Here is a 15,581-nt window from a genome sequence, read left to right as displayed (position 1 = left end):
AAAAACGACAGAAAACGACAGAAGCGGCTCTTCGGCATCTCGTTAATAGGTTAGTGCCGGAAAATGCATAAATACGACATATAATGTGTATAAAACATGTAGATATCATCAATAATGTGGCATGGAACATAAGAAATTATCGATACGTCGGAGACGTATCACGGCCCCTGGAACACCATGCAGCACCTGGCGCGGCTCAAGCAGGCTGTGATGGAATTCGACAACGCCTGGCACGATGCTAACAACAACGTGCTGGTAAGCTTTTTATCCAAACTTGAACCTTTTTCTTCATACCGAGCTATTTTTCAACTTAAGAACTTATAGATATATCCTCATAGTCCCCAAGTTTTGGGTTAAGCACGCAGTACTTAGCGCGAAACTTGCCAAAAAACCGGCATAGCTAGTCCCCGAGTTTCGGGTTAAGCACGCAGTACTTAGCGCGAAACTCGCCAAAAAACCGGCATAACTAGTCCCCGAGTTTGGGGTTAAGCACGCAGTACTTAGCGCGAAACTTGCCAAACAACCAGCATATCTAGTCCCCGAGTTTCGGGTTAAGCACACAGTACTTAGCGCGAAACTCGCCAAAAAACGGGCATAGCTAGTCCCCGAGTTTCGGGTTAAGCACGATGCACGCGTACTTAGCGCAAAACTTGCCAAAAAACCGGCATAGTCAGTCCCCGAGTTTCGGGTTAAGCACGCAGTACTTAGCGCGAAACTTGCCAAAAAACCCGGCATAGCTAGTCCCCGAGTTTCAGGTTAAGCACGCAGTACTTAGCGGGAAACTTGCCAAAAAACCGGCATAGCTAGTCTGTGAGTTTCGGTTTAAGCACGCAGTACTTAGCGCGAAATTTACCAAAAAACTGGCATAGCTAGTCCCCGAGTTTCGGGTTAGCACGCAGTACTTAGCGCGAAACTTGCCAAAAAACCGGCATAGCTCACGGTTTCTTTTAACCTTTGCAGGGCGTGTTGGACTCACGCAAGAAACTCTTTGAGGAGCTGCTTTGGGAGCATCGCGACCTTAACGAGGCCTTCGCTGCTCTCAAGCTCAGCCACAGCCAGTGCCAAGGTTTGTTTGAGCCTACTGGCTTCTTTTGTACTGGTTTTTCCTTACTTTATTAAAAGGTTCCTTCTGTGCAGCTGCCCTGCCGGAAGCTTCCCTTGACAACCTCATCGGCCAAGTCGCTGCACTTAAAGGTAAGCCGCCTCTGTCGGTTTGTTTTTTCCCTTGTTATCTTTTTCTACTAACTCCATCCATTCCAGCACCAGCGCGACCTGCAGGCTCAGCGGGATGAAACCGCCAACCTCAAGAATCAACTGGTCCAAGCCGGGCTGCAGCACGCTGGAGCGCTGAAGGAGGCCATCGCTGCCGGTGAGGCCAAGGTCGAGGAGGCCCGGAAGCAATTTGTCGATGCCCAGGAGTAGCTGCGCCAAGAGCTTGAGGAGGAGAGGAAGCTACGGAAGCAGGAGCAGGAGCGGAACGACGAGATCTTGGCGGTCCAGGCCGCAATTGACCTGATGGTCAAGTATGTTGACGAGAAAGCCCTGAGTAGGTGTTCTTGCCTTTTGCTTACAAGCTTTCCTTTCTTACCAGTTTGTTCTTACACCAGCTCCTTTTGATCTTTTCGTGGAATTCTTTCCGGATTCTCACGCACGTGCCGAGGCTACCGTTGCCAAGGCCCGGGTCGAGGATTCGGTTACTGACGTCAACGCCCCCTGGACCACAAAGGACCATCTTGCGGCTCTGTACTCCCGCATTACGCACATGAGGGTTGTCGACTGGCACCTTGCTCAGCTTCCAGATGCAACCATCAAGGCCCTCAAGTGCCTTTGGCCTGGAGAGCCTGCTACAGACAACGTCAGCTCCATTGCTGACCGGCTTCTAGATACCAGCAAGCGATTGAGCGAGTGGCGGCATTCTGCTGCACAGACCAGGGCTTACACCACGTTGTGTTTTGCCTGCTCCTGGTATGAAGGTCTGGATCTAGATGCCTTGCATAGCATGCGTGGTGATGCTCCCACCAACATGGATCCAGCAAAAGCTGCCGCGTGCCTCGACCGGGCGTATCCCATCGCATGCTATGCCTCTACCAGCACCTTCATTCCTCCTCCAGAAGATGTTGAAGAAGAATTTACTGACGACGACGAAGAAGAAGAAGCCGGAGACGGCGAAGCAGAAGAAGAGGTTGTTGTAAATGCTCCTGAAGAATCCGCTGCCGGTAACACCGAACCAGCTCTAGAAGAACCCGTCACCATTGAACAAGCCCCGGAGAGCTCATCTCCGCTTTACCAGTGAAAAACTTTGATCCTGTCTCATGATAAAACAATTCGTGAAATCCCCTGGTATGCCGGGTGGCAAGATGTAATATACAGCTAAGTTCTTTTGGTGGTTTTGAACTGCGGTAGCTTAATAGGTTTGCATGCTTGCACCTTTAAGCTTATTATGCTAAACCAGTAAGTTTGGTTTAATGGAAACCTTTTTGGTTTGTTTTCGTTTCAAATTCCATGGTGAAGACTCCGGATTCATTCCCGAGTTCAATTTGATGCATGCTTGGTTCTTTTGCTTTGGCTCTGTCTACCGCTTTTGGGTGTTCGACCTATGAGGCCCAAAGTTCTTTTGCCAAGCAGACATTTTCTCGAACTTAGAGAAAAAACTCAAAAATTTTCACAAAAAACCGGTATGACCGGGGTTAGTTAAACTTCTTCTAGATTGTTTGTTCTAGTTCCTTTTTTCGTTTAGTGTGTTTAAATCCTTTCGGTTTGTCTTGCTTGCCATGAAGCCGGGTGGCGGACAGCAGCAGAGTCGAACATTTACCCTTAGGCCGAACACATTACTAAACCGGAAAAGAAAATTTCAAACAAAGAAATCGGCATACAGAAAAAATAAACACATTGCATGCGATTCCGGTAAAGGCAGTCCCCAAGATACATTCGAGGTGTCGGCATGTTTATTGATAGCAAATAAGGTACAAAAAGGAACTTCTTACATTACATCCTCAGGAATAGAAAGGGCGAAGTAGAGCTATGTTCCATGGGCGTTTGTTCTCTTATCCTGACCCGTCCTTCTTTCCTTTCTTGGCATCATGTGCGTCTATCAGGTAATAGGCATCATTGTGTAGAGCCTTGCTCACAATGAAAGGTCTCTCCCATGGGGGTGAAAGTTTGTGCCGTCCTTCAGTGCACTGCACTAGACGTAACACCAGGTCTCCTTCTTGGAATACCCTTGGGTTTACCTTCCGGCTATGATAGCGTCTGAGGTTTTGTTGATATATGGACGATCTTTCCAATGCCATATCTCTTTGTTCCTCGAGCAAATCGACATCATTTTCTCTGGCCTCTTTGACCTCTTCCTCTGTATAGAGTTGAACTCGTGGTGAGTCATGGAGAATGTCGGTTGGTATGACCGCTTCTGCTCTGTATACCATGAAAAATGGTGTATAGCCGGTTGACCGGTTTGGCGTGGTTCTTATACTCCATGGTACAGATGGTAATTCATCAAGCCAACACCCTGGCGTTTTTTCGAGTGGCTCGATGAGCCGAGGTTTTATGCCGGACAGAACGAGTGCATTCATCCTTTCTACTTGGCCATTAGTTTGCGGGTGTGCTACTGAGGCTAGATCCAACCGGATTCTGTTATCCTCACAAAACCACTTGTATTCTCCTTCGGCTAAGTTCGAGATGTTGTCACTGATAATACTGTGCGCGTACCCATACCGCAAAATGATGTCCTTAAGAAACTTGACAGTTGTGTGCCCATCACACTTCCAGATTGGTTTAACTTCCGCCCATTGGGTAAACTTATCCACCATAACCAGGATGTGGGACATTTGTCCTCTTGTCGGCCGGAATGGTTCGACCATGTCCAGGCACCAAACCGCAAAGGGCCAAGTTACTGGTATCGTTTTTAAGCTGGAGGCTGGGGTATGATTTTGCTTGCTCTACCTCTGGCACCCATTGCACTTTCGGACCAAGTCCTCAGCGTCTTCCAAAACCGTGGGCCAGTAGAACCCATGCCGGAACACTTTTGCTACCAATGCCCTTGATGAAGCATGGTGCCCACATTACACTTGGTGGATCTCTCGGAGCATTTTGTTTTCCTTCTTCCGGTTCCACACAGCGCTGCAGCACTCCGGTTACGCTTCTATTGTACATCTCCCCATTGATGATGGTGTATGCTTTGGACCTCCTTTGAACTCTTCTTGATTCGGCTTCATCAGCTGGCACACAACCATTGACTAGGAGTTCCTTAATAGGTTTTACCCAGGTTGGTGCTTCTCGAACCACAAAGACCAGAATATCGATCTACATGCAATCAACAGACATAGCTTCTTCCGGCTTCGACCCTAAAGTCCCCGGGTTAGATCCGGCATTCCCCGAGCCAGAGGGAGCAGTCCCCGGGTTTGGTTTGTCAATGTCCATCGGGACAATATGCGATTCCGGCACAAAATTTGACTCAGATTCCGGACTCGGTTTGATTGACGGCTTCCTTAGATGGGACAGTGCTATTCCGGCAGGTATCTCTTGCCTGGATGAGCCTAGCTTAGACAAAGTGTTAGTTGCGTCATTTTCCGCTCGAGGCACATGGTGAAATTCACACCCATCAAAGAATCCGGCAATTTGTTGCACGTAGAACCGGTACGATGCCAAGTTCTTATGTCGTCGTGGTGAACAGACAGATGCCATGGGATGGCTTAAGTTGGGGCCGAATGTGCGCTAGAGGATTCGGGGGAGGGTTTTTGGTAAGGATGGGGTGGATTCTGGATGCTTTCCTGACGAACTTGGCCTTGGCCAGAGGTAGAAGAAGAAGAACACAAGGAGAATCTCACCTCTAGATCTCTCTATTTCTTGATCATATCAGGTTACAGGTTTTTGGGTACAAGATCGGATATTCAGCTACCCCGCGCAAGGGTGTGCCCCCTCTCGTTATATAGGGGAGAGGGTTGCTTACAGGGGAAGAAACCCTAGGAAACCCTAATGGCATCTTTGACTAGACAAACTACTTTACAAAGCCTCTTTGGCCCGGATGACACCGGTATGTCTTTAATCAGGAGCGGTGACATCCTCCGGTACCTTTTACGTCATTATATGCTTTGGCCCCAGAGCTTCGATTAAAGCCGAAGTGCTTTGCTCATCTTTGTCCTCTAGCTCTTGAGAGAATCTTTGACCAGTCTTGCCGACGTGCTACAGTGTAGCCTGTACCGGTAATCCGGTACCTTCTTAGCTTATTCCGGTATACCCCTCCTAGGATACCGGTATAGATTCACTTAGCCAAAAGCTTAGCTTCACAGCCCGGAATAACCTTTAAACCGGTATCTTGATAGCTCAAACCATCCGGTTTGGCATGCCTTTGGCATACCGGGGGTCATCCCCCCGACATTAGTCCCCGAAGCTGGTATAGTCCGGTGGATCCTATCCAACGGACCATGCTAGGTTTCCAACATTCAAGGTACCGGTTTAATCCTTCCGGTTACCAGTTCAAGCCTTCCGGCACATCTGCCGAACTTCCTTTTTCATACCGATCTCTTCCGGCATCTTTGTCATTAAACTCTCCTCGGCGAAGTCGAGAATTTCTCGGGTAAAGTGCTTGTCAGTGACATGCGCACTGTTTCTGACGCAGCAGTGTCAGGGGTCACTTCACTTCGACTTCTGCGCTAGCATTTATGGTGCCACACCGGATCCTCGCCGCCGTTCCGGATCCGTGTGGCCTCCCTGTGGCTTTTTGTTCTCTGCGCGTGTATCGTTGCGCCACGTGGTGGCCCACGAAACGAACCGCCGCGGCCCAGCGGTTGCCGGCCCACGACCTCTTCTCCCTATTTAAGGGCGAAGCGGTTCCACATCGTCTTCTTCTCCGCATTCTCCCAGTTCTCACACGCTCCGAGCCCTTTGCCCCCTGCGCTCCCGCCGTCGTCGTTCGCCGTCAGAGCATTGCCCCCCGACGAACTTCCGCAGCAACTCCACCGAGCTCCGCTGCGCAGAGATTCTCCGCCGCGCCTCCGCTGTTACTGCATCGAGCGCCTTTCGGCACTCCCTCTTCCTCACTCCTTCTTCGTCAGCGACGACTGCAAGTTCGCCCAATATCCAGCGACCGTCGTCCTTGTGGTTCTCCGCCGCCTCAGGTTAGCCTCGACGCCTCTTTAATCTCTTCCTTTTGCCTTCTAGTTCTTGGGTCGGTAGGGGATTTACTTTTCCTTTTTCTTATGGTTTTTCTCTTACTCGTAGATCTTCGCGCGAGGCTAGATCTTGGGAAACCTGTTTGCGGGTAGGTTTGAGCATCTTTTAGACCGGTATGTCTTCTGAGGACTATCTTTTTGAATCTGCCGGCAGCAGCCACCACAGCGAGGCCTCCGACGGGCTCGAGGCAGAGCTTGCCCGGATGGACGCCTCTTCCTCTGCTCCAGAAGCCGGAGCCGGAAGGGGCCAAGAGGCCAGCAGCTCCATCCAAGCTTCCGATGTGGACTTGGCCGCGATCACCCGCGGAGCTTGGAAGGGCTCAGATGTAAAAGAGTCGGAGATCGACTGGATGTACCGCTCCCGCAGGATACCGGCACAGGTGTCTTGCCGGATTCCGGGCGACGAGCGGGAGCCCACGCCCGAACCCGGAGAAGTCGTGGTTTTCTCTGGTCACTTCGAGCGCGGCTTCGGCCTTCCGGCCTCCGATTTCTTCCGCGAGTTTCTTGATTTTTACCAACTCCAACCTCATCACCTTCCTGGCAATGCCATTTTTTACCTTTCTTACTTTGTTTCTTTCATGGAGGCCTACATTGGTCTCCTCCCTACAAAAGAAGCTTTCACTCGCTTCTTCTGCCTTCGGATCAACTCGGTCCAGGGCAAGAACATCCCCAAGCCCAAACCTCCGGTCCAATGCGGATCTTGCATTATCGGCGCCCGCCAAGGGAGCCCTTTCTTCAAATTCACCGGTCTGGAGTCATGCCGGGCATGGCAACAGACCTTCTTTTACGTGAGGAACAAGGGCGCCGATGATTTCATTAATCTGCCGGCTTACCATCCGGGAATGCCATCGAAGGCCAACTGGAGTACAATCCGGGGAATAACCACATTGAAACCAACCGGATTGTCCGCTTCATGGAGCAGCTTATGAAGCACACGGACATCTGCTCCGATGATATCATCCGCGCGTTCATCTCACGCTGGGTGCTTGATGGCGTGTATTTCACACGTTCGTTGGGCAACCCCAAGAGGAAGGTATGATGCGCACAGCAGCAAGTTTTCCCTCAGAAAGAAACCAAGGTTTATCGAACCAGGAGGAGCCAAGAAGCACGTTGAAGGTTGATGGCGGCGGGATGTAGTGCGGCGCAACACCGGAGATTCCGGCGCCAACGTGGAACCCGCACAACACAACCAAAGTACTTTGCCCCAACGAAACAGTGGAGGTTGTCAATCTCACCGAGCTTGTCTGTAACAAAGGATTAACCGTATTGTGTGGAAGATGATTGTTTGCAGAGAAAATAGTAAAACAAGTATTGCAGCAGATTTGTATTTCAAGTATTAAAGAATGGACCGGGGTCCACAGCTTCACTAGAGGTGTCTCTCCCATAAGATAAAAGCATGTTGGGTGAACAAATTACGGTCGGGCAATTGACAAATAGAGAGGGCATAACAATGCACATACATGACATGATAAGTATAGTGAGATTTAATTGGGCATTACGACAAAGTACATAGACCGCCATCCAACCGCATCTATGCCTAAAAAGTCCACCTTCGAGTTATCATCCGAACCCCCTCCGGTATTAAGTTGCTAACAACAGTACAATTGCATTAAGTATGGTGCGTAATGTAATCAACAACTACATCCTTAGACATAGCGCCAATGTTTTATCCCTAGTGGCAACAGCACAACACAACCTTAGAACTTTCCGTCACTCGTCCCGGTGTCAATGCAGGCATGAACCCACTATCGAGCATAAGTACTCCCTCTTGGAGTTAAAAGTAAAAACTTGGCCGAGCCTCTACTAGAAACGGAGAGCATGCAAGATCATAAACAACACATGTATAATAACTTGATAATTGACATGACATGGTATTCTCTATCCATCGGATCCCGACAAACACAACATATAGAATTACAGATAGATGATCTTGATCATGTTAGGCAGCTCACAAGATCCAACAATGAAGCACAATGAGGAGAAGACAACCATCTAGCTACTGCTATGGACCCATAGTCCAGGGGTGAACTACTCACTCATCACTCCGGAGGCGACCATGGCGGTGTAGAGTCCTCCGGGAGATGAATCCCCTCTCCGGCAGGGTGCCGGAGGAGATCTCCGAGAATCCCCCGAGATGGGATCGGCGCGGCGGCGTCTCGGTAGGTTTTCCGTATCGTGGTTTTTCTCATCGTGGGGTTTCGCGACGGAGGCTTTAAGTAGGCGGAAGGGCAGAGTCGGGGGCCAGACGAGGGGGCCACACCATAGGGCGGCGCGGGCCCCCCTGGGCCGCGCCGCCTTGTGGTTTGGCCACCTCGTGGCCCCACTTCGTGTGTTCTTCGGTCTTCTGGAAGCTCCGTGGAAAAATAGGACCCTGGGTCTTCGTTTCGTCCAATTCCAAGAATATTTCGTTACTAGGATTTCTGAAACCAAAAACGACGAAAACGAGAACCGGCACTTCGGCATCTTGTTAATAGGTTAGTTCCGGAAAATGCACGAATATGACATAAAGTGTGCATAAAACATGTAGGTATCATCAATAATATGGCATAGAACATAAGAAATTATCGATACATCGGAGACGTATCAAGCATCCCCAAGCTTAGTTCTGCTCGTCCCGAGCAGGTAAAACGATAACAAAGACAATTTCCGAAGTGATATGCCATCATAACCTTGATCATACTATTTGTAAACATATGTAGTGGATGCAGCGATCAAAACAATGGTGATGACATGAGTAAACAGGTGAATCATAAAGCAAAGACTTTTCATGAATAGTACTTCAAGACAAGTATTAATAAGTCTTGCATAAGAGTTAACTCATAAAGCAATAAATCAAAGTAAAGGCATTGAAGCAACACAAAGAAAGATTAAGTTTCAGCGGTTGCTTTCAACTTGTAACATGTATATCTCATGGATAATTGTCAACATAGAGTAATATAACAAGTACAATATGCAAATATGTAGGAATCAATGCACAGTTAATCACAAGTGTTTGCTTCTTGAGGTGGAGAGAAATAGGTGAACTGACTCAACATAAAAGTAAAGAGAATGGTCCTTCAAAGAGGAAAGCATCGATTGCTATATTTGTGCTTGGAGCTTTTATTTTGAAAACATGAAACAATTTTGTCAACGGTAGTAATAAAGCATATGAGTTATGAAAGTTATATCTTACAAGTTGCAAGTCTCATGCATAGTATACTAATAGTGCCCGCACCTTGTCCTAATTAACTTGGACTACCGGATCTTTGCAATGCACATGTTTTGACCAAGTGTCACAATGGGGTACCTCCATGCCGCCTCGTACAAAGGTCTAAGGAGAAAGCTCGCATTTTGGATTTCTCGCTTTTGATTATTCTCAACTTAGACATCCATACCGGGACAACATGGACAACGGATAATGGACTCCTCTTTAATGCATAAGCATGTGGCAACAATTATTATTCTCATATGAGATTGAGGATATATGTCCAAACTGAAACTTCCACCATGAATCATGGCTTTAGTTAGCGGCCCAAAGTTCTTCTCTAACAATATGCATGCTCCAACCATGAAGGTGGTAGATCTCTCTTGCTTCGGACAAGACGGACATGCATAGCAACTCACATGATATCCAACAAAGAATAGTTGATGGCGTCCCCGAAACATGGTTATCGCTCAACAAGCAACTTAATAAGAGATAAAGTGCATAAGTACATATTCAATACTACAATAGTTTTTAAGCTATTTGTCCCATGAGCTATATATTGCAAAGGTGAATGATGGAATTTTAAAGGTAGCACTCAAGCAATTTACTTTGGAATGGCGGATAAATACCATGTAGTAGGTAGGTATGGTGGACACAAATGGCATAGTGGTTGGCTCAAGGATTTTGGATGCATGAGAAGTATTCCCTCTCGATACAAGGTTTAGGCTAGCAAGGTTATTTGAAACAAACACAAGGATGAACGGTACAGCAAAACTCACATAAAAGACATATGGTAAACATTATAAGACTCCATACCTTCTTCCTTGTTGTTCAAAACTCAATACTAGATGTTATCTAGACTCTAGAGAAACCAAATATGCAAACCAAATTAGCAAGCTCTAAGTATTTCTTCATTAATGGGTGCAAAGTATATGATGCAAGAGCTTAAACATGAGCACAACAATTGCCAAGTATCAACTTATCCAAGACATTTTAGAGTTACTACATGTAGCATTTTCCAATTCCAACCATATAACAATTTAACGAAGAAGAACTTCGCCATGAATACTATGAGTAGAGCCTAAGGACATATTTGTCCATATGCAACAGCGGAGCGTGTCTCTCTCCCATAAAGTGAATGCTAGGATCCATTTTATTCAAACAAAACAAAAACAAAAACAAACCGACGCTCCAAGCAAAGTACATAAGATGTGGCCGAATAAAAATATAGTTTCAGGGGAGGAACCTGATAATGTTGTTGATGAAGAAGGGGATGCCTTGGGCATCCCCAAGCTTAGACGCTTGAGTCTTCTTAGAATATGCAGGGGTGAACCACCGGGGCATCCCCAAGCTTAGAGCTTTCACTCTCCTTGATCATATTGCATCATACTCCTCTCTTGATCCTTGAAAACTTCCTCCACACCAAACTCGAAACAACTCATTAGAGGGTTAGTGCATAATAAAAATTCACATGTTCAGAGGTGACACAATCATTCTTAACACTTCTGGACATTGCATAAAGCTACTGGACATTAGTGGATCAAAGAAATTCATCCAACATAGCAAAAGAGGCAATGCGAAATAAAAGACAGAATCTGTCAAAACAGAACAGTCCGTAAAGATGGATTTTATTAGGCCACCAGACTTGCTCAAACGAAAATGCTCAAATTTAATGAAAGTTGCGTACATATCTGAGGATCATGCTCGTAAATTGGCGTAATTTTCTGAGCTACCTACAGGGAGATAGACCCAGATTCGTGACAGCAAAGAAATCTGAACTGCGCAGTAATCCAAATCTAGTACTTACTTTTCTATCAAAGACTTTACTTGGCACAACAAAACATAAAACTAAGATAAGGAGAGGTTGCTACAGTAGTAAACAACTTCCAAGACTCAAATATAAAACAAAAATACTGTAGTAAAAACATGGGTTGTCTCCCATAAGCGCTTTTCTTTAACGCCTTTCAGCCTAGGCGCGAAAGTGTATATCAAGTAACATCGAGAGATGAAGCATCAACATCATAATTTGTTCTAATAATAGAATCATAAGGTACCTTCATTCTCTTTCTAGGGAAGTGTTCCATACCTTTCTTGAGAGGAAATTGATATTTAATATTACCTTCCTTCATATCAATAGTAGCACCAACGGTTCGAAGAAAAGGTCTTCCCAATATAATGGGGCAAGATGCATTGCATTCAATATCCAAGACAACAAAATCAACGGGGACAAGGTTATTGTTAACCATAATATGAACATTATCAACTTTCCCCAAAGGTTTCTTTTTAGCATTATCAGCGAGATTAACATCCAAATAACAATTCTTCAATGGTGGCAAGTCAAGCATATCATAGACTTTTTTAGGCATAACGAAATACTTGCACCAAGATCACATAAGGCATTACAATCAAAATCTTTGACTCTCATTTTAATGATGGGCTCCCAACCATCCTCTAGCTTTCTAGGAATAGAAGTTTCAAGTTTTAGTTTCTCTTCTCTAGCTTTTATGAGAGCATTTGTAATATGTTTTGTGAAAGCCAAATTTATAGCGCTAGCATTGGGACTCTTAGCAAGTTTTTGCAAGAACTTTATAACTTCAGAGATGTGGCAATCATCAAAATCTAAATCATTACAATCTAAAGCAATGGGATTATCATCCCCAAGGTTGGAAAAAATTTCAGCAGTTTTATCACAAGCGGCTTTCTAGGTTTTAGCAGTTTCAGGTAATTTTGCGCGCTTTGCACTAGGAGTAGAAGCATTGCCAACACCAATTATTTTATCATGGATAGTAGGAGGTGCAGCAACATATGAAGAATCAACATCACTTGTGGTGGTAATAGTCCAAACTTTAGCTACATTTTCCTTTTTAGCTAGTTTTTCATTTTCTTCTCTATCCCACCTAGCACGCAGTTCAGCCATTAATCTTATATTCTCATTAATTCTAACTTGGATGGCATTTGCTGTAGTAACAATTTTATTTTCAATATCCCTATTAGGCATAACTTTCGATTTCAAAAGATCAACATCGAGGCAAGACTATCAACTCTAGAAACAAGAATATCAATTTTATTGAGCTTTTCCTCACCGTATTTGTTAAAAACAGTTTGTGTACTAATAAATTCTTTAAGCATGGCTTCAAGTCCAGGGGGTGTATTCCTATTATTGTTGTAAGAATTCCCATAAGAATTAGCATAACCGTTACCATTATTATAAGGATATGGCCTATAGTTATTACTAGAATTGTTCCGATAAGCATTGTTGTTGAAATTATTATTTTTAATGAAGTTTACATCAACATGTTCTTCTTGGGCAACCATTGAAGCTAATGGAACATTATTAGGATCAACATTAGTCCTATCATTCGCAAGCATAGACATAATAGCATCAACTTTATCATTCAAGGAAGAGGATTCTTCAACAGTAATTTACCTTCTTACCTTGTGGAGCTCTTTCCGTGTGCCATTCGGAAGTAATTAACCATCATATTATCAAGGAGATTTGTTGCTTCACCAAGAGTGATGGACATAAAGGTACCTCCAGCAGCTGAATCCAATAAATTCCGTGAAGAAAAATTTAGTCCTCGCATAGAAGGTTTGGATGATCATCCAAGTAGTCAGTCCATGGGTTGGGCAATTTTTAACCGAGAGATTTCATTCTTTCCCAAGCTTGAGCAACATGTTCATTATCCAATTGTTTAAAATTCATTATGCTACTCCTCAAAGATATAATTTTAGCAGGGGGATAATATCTACCAATAAAAGCATCCTTGCATTTAGTCCAGGAATCAATACTATTCTTAGGCAGAGATAGCAACCAATCTTTAGCTCTTCCTCTTAATGAGAAAGGGAACAATTTTAATTTTATAATGTCACCATCTACATCTTTATATTTTTGCATTTCACACAATTCAACAAAATTATTGAGATGGGCAGCAGCATCATCGAACTAACACCGAAAAATTGCTCTCTCATGACAAGATTAAGTAAAGCAGGTTTAATTTCAAAGAATTCTGCCGTAGTAGCAGGTGGAGCAATAGGTGTGCATAAGAAATCATTATTATTTGTGCTAGTGAAGTCACACAACTTAGTATTTTCAGGGGTAGCCATTTTAGCAATAGTAAATAAAGCAAACTAGATAAAGTAAATGCAAGTAAACTAATTTTTTTTGTGTTTTTGATATAGCAAACAAGATAGTAAATAAAGTAAAACTAGCAACTAATTTTTTTGTGTTTTGATATAAGTGCAGCAAACAAAGTAGTAAATAAAATAAAGCAAGACAAAAACAAAGTAAAGAGATTGAGAAGTGGAGACTCCCCTTGCAGCGTGTCTTGATCTCCCGGCAACGGCGCCTTGAAAATATGCTTGATGGCGTGTATTTCACACGTTCGTTGGGCAACCCCAAGAGGAAGGTATGATGCGCACAGCAGCAAGTTTTCCCTCGAAAGAAACCAAGGTTTATCGAACCAGGAGGAGCCAAGAAGCACGTTGAAGGTTGATGGCGGCGGGATGTAGTGCGGCGCAACACCGGAGATTCCGGCGCCAACGTGGAACCTGCACAACACAACCAAAGTACTTTGCCCCAACGAAAGCAATGGAGGTTGTCAATCTCACCGGCTTGCTGTAACAAAGGATTAACCGTATTGTGTGGAAGATGATTGTTTGCGAGAGAAAATAGTAAAACAAGTATTGCAGCAGATTTGTATTTCAGTATTAAAGAATGGACCGGGGTCCACAGCTCACTAGAGGTGTCTCTCCCATAAGATAAAAGCATGTTGGGTGAACAAATTACAGTCGGGCAATTGACAAATAGAGAGGGCATAACAATGCACATACATGACATGATAAGTATAGTGAGATTTAATTGGGCATTACGACAAAGTACATAGACCGCCATCCAACCGCATCTATGCCTAAAAAGTCCACCTTCGAGTTATCATCCGAACCCCCTCCGGTATTAAGTTGCTAACAACAGTACAATTGCATTAAGTATGGTGCGTAATGTAATCAACAACTACATCCTCGGACATAGCGCCAATGTTTTATCCCTAGTGGCAACAACACAACACAACCTTAGAACTTTCTGTCACTGTCCCAGGTGTCAATGCAGGCATGAACCCACTATCGAGCATAAGTACTCCCTCTTGGAGTTAAAAGTAAAAACTTGGCCACAGCCTCTACTAGAAACGGAGAGCATGCAAGATCATAAACAACACATGTATAATAACTTGATAATTAACATGACATGGTATTCTCTATCCATCGGATCCCGACAAACACAACATATAGAATTACGGATAGATGATCTTGATCATGTTAGGCAGCTCACAAGATCCAACAATGAAGCACAATGAGGAGAAGACAACCATCTAGCTACTGCTATGGACCCATAGTCCAGGGGTGAACTACTCACTCATCACTCCGGAGGCGACCATGGCGGTGTAGAGTCCTCCGGGAGATGAATCCCCTCTCCGGCGAGGTGCGCGGAGGAGATCTCCGTAATCCCCCGAGATGGGATCGGCGGCGGCGGCGTCTCGATAAGGTTTTCCGTATCGTGGTTTTTCTCATCGGGGTTTCGCGACGGAGGCTTTAAGTAGGCGGAAGGGCAGAGTCGGGGGCCGACGAGGGGCCACACCATAGGGCGGCGTGGGCCCCCCGGGCCGCGCCGCCTTGTGGTTTGGCCACCTCGTGGCCCCACTTCGTGTGTTCTTCGGTCTTCCGGAAGCTCCGTGGAAAAATAGGACCCCGGGTCTTCGTTTCGTCCAATTCCGAGAATATTTCGTTACTAGGATTTCGAAACCAAAAACAGCAGAAAACAGTGAACCGGCACTTCGGCATCTTGTTAATAGGTTAGTTCCAGAAAATGCACGAATATGACATAAAGTGTGCATAAAACATGTAGGTATCATCAATAATATGGCATAGAACATAAGAAATTATCGATACGTCGGAGACGTATCAGTGCTCCCCCTCCAGCGTCGGGCTCAGAAGATGAGCCAGATGTGCGGCTCCCGTGATCCCACTAAGATCACCAGCTGCACCCTAAGCAAAGAGGACGTAGTCCTTAAGGCTAGGCAAAATTGCCAAACTGATATGCCGATGGACTGGGAGTGGGGCTTCCTTCCCCTCAGCTCCACCAATCCTCCAACTGCCGAAGTAAGAGCTTAAGCAATCCGGATTGTTTTCCCGGTAGCCTCTGATGTGTAGCTAACCGTCTTTTTCTCTGTTTTTCGTGC

Source organism: Lolium rigidum, chromosome 7 (assembly GCF_022539505.1).
Source record: "Lolium rigidum isolate FL_2022 chromosome 7, APGP_CSIRO_Lrig_0.1, whole genome shotgun sequence".
Taxonomy (NCBI): domain Eukaryota; kingdom Viridiplantae; phylum Streptophyta; class Magnoliopsida; order Poales; family Poaceae; genus Lolium; species Lolium rigidum.
Note: the sequence above shows the minus strand (reverse complement) of the source record.